Here is a 3,699-nt window from a genome sequence, read left to right as displayed (position 1 = left end):
ATTGTCACCACATCAATATAATTAAACTAAGTTCAAGGATAGATTCAAAACTCATGTACTTCTTGTTCTTTTGAATTAAAACATTTTTTATTTAAGAGAGGTGATGGATTCATATTCACTACTTTAAGGCATAGATACTTAGATACTAATGATCATGTAATAAGACACAAACATAAATAAACATTTAACATAAAAAACGAAAAAACAGAAAATTTAAGAACAAGGAATGAGTCCACCTTAGTGATGGTGGCGTTTTATTCTTGAGAAACCAATGATGTCCTTGAGCTCTTCTATGTCTCTTCCTTGTCTTTGTTGCTCCTACCTCATTGCTCTTTGATCTTCTCTAATTTCATGGAGGATGATGGAGTGTTCTTGATGTTCCACCCTTAGTTGCTCCCAATAATTGTGTGGAGGAAAATGTATCCCTTGAGGTATCTCAGGGATCTCTTGATTTGCAGTCAAATGTTCTACCACTGAGCTATAGACCCTTGAGATGAATCTCTCCATTTCCTATGACTCGGAAGTGGAAGCTTTTGTCTTCCCTTTCCTCTTTCTAGAGGTTTCTCTGGCCTTAGGTGCCATCAATAGTTATGGAAAAACAAAAAAAAGCTATGCTTTTACCACACCAAACTTAGAATGTTGCTCGCCCTCGAGCAAAAGAAGAAAGAATAGAAGAAGAAGAAGAAGATATAGAAGAGAGGGAGAGAGGGTTGTGTTTCAGCCAAGATGGGGATGAGAGGGTTATGTTGTGTGAGAATGAAGAAGAATGGAGAGGTTTATATAGTGGAGGGAGAGGGGTTAAGGTTCGGCCATATGGGGTGGGTTTTGGTGGGAAAGTGATTTTGAATTTTGAAGGTAGGTGGGGTTTATGAGGTAGGTTTATGGGGAAGAGTGGATGGATGTGAGTGGTGAATGGGTAATAGGGAAGAGAGGGATTGAGGTGATTGGTGAAGGATTTTGGAGAAAGGTGTTTATTGGGAAGAGAGGATGAATGAGAAGAGGGGAGAGTATGAGTGGAGGTAGGTGGGGATCCTGTGGGGTCCACAGATGCTGAGATGATCCTGTGGAGTCCACAGATCCTGAGGTGTCAAGGATTTACATCCCTGCACTATTGAGGCATGTAAAATGCCTTTGCATGCAATTCTGGCGTTTAAACGCCGAATTGATGCTTGTTCTGGGCGTTCAACGCCCAGATGCAGCATGTTTCTGGCATTGAACGCCAGTTCTATGCTTGTTTCTGGCGTTCAGCGCCAGCTTTCCTCAGTGTGCATTCCTGGCATTTGAACGCCAGGATGCTGCTTGTTTCTGGCGTTCAACGCCAGATCCATGCTCTGTTCTGGCGTTGAACGCCAGCCAGATGCTCCTTAATGGCGTTTAAACACCAGTAAGCCCTTCCTCCAGGGTGTGATTTTTCTTCTGCTATTTTTGATTCTGTTTTTAATTTTTCTATTTATTTTGTGACTCCACATGATCATGAACCTAATAAAACATGAAAGAACAATAAAAATAAAAATAAAATTAGATAGATAAAAATTGGGTTGCCTCCCAACAAGTGCTTCTTTAATGTCAATAGCTTGACAGTGAGCTCTCATGGAGTCACACAGGTGATCAGGTTAATTTTATAGACTCCCAACACCAAACTTAAAGTTTGGATATGGGAGTTCAACACCAAACTTAGAGTTTGGTTGAGGCCTCCCAACACCAAACTTAGAGTTTGACTGTGGGGGCTTTAGTTGACTCTGTCCTGAGAGAAGCTTTCTATGCTTCCTCTCCATTATTACAGAAGGAGATTCTTGAGTTTTAAACACAAGGTTGTCCTTATTCAGTTGAAGGATCAATTCTCCTCTGTCTACATCAATCACAGCTCTTGCTGTGGCTAGGAAGGGTCTTCCAAGGATGATGCATTCATCCTCATCCTTCCCAGTATCTAGGATTATGAAATCATCAGGGATGTGAAGGCCTGCAACCTTTACTAGCACGTCCTCTACTTGTCTATAAGCCTGTTTTATTGAGTTGTCTGCCATCTCTAATGAGATTCTGGCAGCTTGCACCTCAAAGATTCCCAGTTTCTCCATTACAGAGAGGGGCATGAGGTTTATCCCTGACCCAAGGTCACATAGAGCCTTCTCAAAGGTCATGGTGCCTATGGTACAAGGTATTAAGAACTTTCCAGGATCCTGTTTCTTCTGAGACAATGTCAGTTGATCCAGATCACTCAGTTCATTGATGAGCAAGGGAGGTTCATCTTCCCAAGTCTCATTACCAAATAATTTGGCATTCAGCTTCATGATTGCACCAAGGTACTTGGCAACTTGCTCTTCATTAACATCTTCATTCTCTTCAGAAGAAGAATACTCATCAGAGCTCATGAATGGCATAAGGAGGTTTAATGGAATCTCTATGGTCTTCAGATGAGCCTCAGAGTCCTTTGGTTCCTCAGAGGGAAACTCCTTATTAATCTCTGGACGTCCTAGGAGGTCTTCCTCACTGGGATTCACGTCCTCCTCCTCTTTTGTGGTTTCGGCCATGATGGTCATTTCAATGGCCTTGCACTCTCCTTTTGGATTTTCTTCTGTATTGCTTGGGAGAGTACTAGGAGGGGTTTCAGTGATCCTTTTACTCAGCTGGCCCACTTGTGCTTCCAAATTTCTAATGGAGGACCTTGTTTCATTCATGAAACTTAGAGTGGCCTTAGATAGATCAGAGACTATATTTGCCAAGCTAGATGGATTCTGCTCAAAACTCTCTGTCTTTTGCTGAGTGGATGATGGAAAAGGCTTGCTATTGCTAAACCTATTTCTTCCACCATTATTAAAGCCTTGTGGAGGCTTTTGATCCTTCCATGAGAGATTTGGATGATTTCTCCATGAGGGATTATAGGTGTTTCCATAGGGTTCACCCATGTAATTCACCTCTGCTATTGCAGTGTTCTCAGGATCATAAGCTTCTTCCTCAGAAGATGCCTCTTGAGTACTATTGGATGCAGCTTGCATTCCATTCAGACTCTGAGAAATCATATTGACTTGATGAGTCAATATTTTATTTTGAGCCAATATGACATTCAGAGTATTAATTTCAAGAACTCCCTTCTTCTGAGGCGTCCCATTACTCACAGGATTCCTCTCAGAAGTGTACATGAACTGGTTATTAGCAACCATGTCAATGAGTTCTTGAGCTTCTGCAGGCGTTTTCTTTAGGTGAATGGATCCACCTGCAGAAGTATCCAATAACATCTTAGCTAATTTAGACAGACCATCATAGAATATATCCAGGATGGTCCATTCTGAAAGCATGTCAGAAGGACACTTTTTGGTTAGTTGCTTGTATCTCTCCCAAGCTTCATAGAGGGATTCACCTTCTTTTTGTCTGAAGGTTTGAACATCCACTCTAAGCTTACTAAGCTTTTGAGGAGGGAAGAACTTGGCTAAGAAAGCCGTGACCAGCTTATCCCAAGAGTTCAGGCTATCCTTAGGTTGAGAGTCCAACCATACTCTAGCTCTGTCTCTTACAGCAAACGGGAAAAGCATAAGCCTGTAGACCTCGGGATCAACCCCATTGGTCTTAACAGTATCACAGATCTGCAAGAATTCAGTTAAGAACTGAAAAGGATCTTCAGATGGAAGTCCATGAAACTTGCAGTTCTGTTGCATCAGAGAAACTAATTCAGGTTTCAGCTCAAAATTGTTTGCTCCAATGGCA

At 41.7% G+C, this 3,699-nt stretch overlaps 1 non-coding gene across 1 annotated transcript; it reads left to right on the top strand.

Annotated features, from left to right (window-relative positions):
- Nucleotides 1-3,287: 3,287 nt before the first annotated feature.
- Nucleotides 3,288-3,395, top strand: LOC112731151 (small nucleolar RNA R71). The gene has a single exon (XR_003166942.1). It is a non-coding gene; the product is annotated as a small nucleolar RNA R71 (small nucleolar RNA).
- Nucleotides 3,396-3,699: the final 304 nt, after the last annotated feature.

The sequence above is a fragment of the Arachis hypogaea genome, chromosome 12 (genome assembly GCF_003086295.3).
Source record: "Arachis hypogaea cultivar Tifrunner chromosome 12, arahy.Tifrunner.gnm2.J5K5, whole genome shotgun sequence".
Classification (NCBI taxonomy): domain Eukaryota; kingdom Viridiplantae; phylum Streptophyta; class Magnoliopsida; order Fabales; family Fabaceae; genus Arachis; species Arachis hypogaea.
The sequence above is the reverse complement of the archived record's forward strand: the minus strand, read 5'-3'. Positions and strand labels throughout refer to the sequence as shown.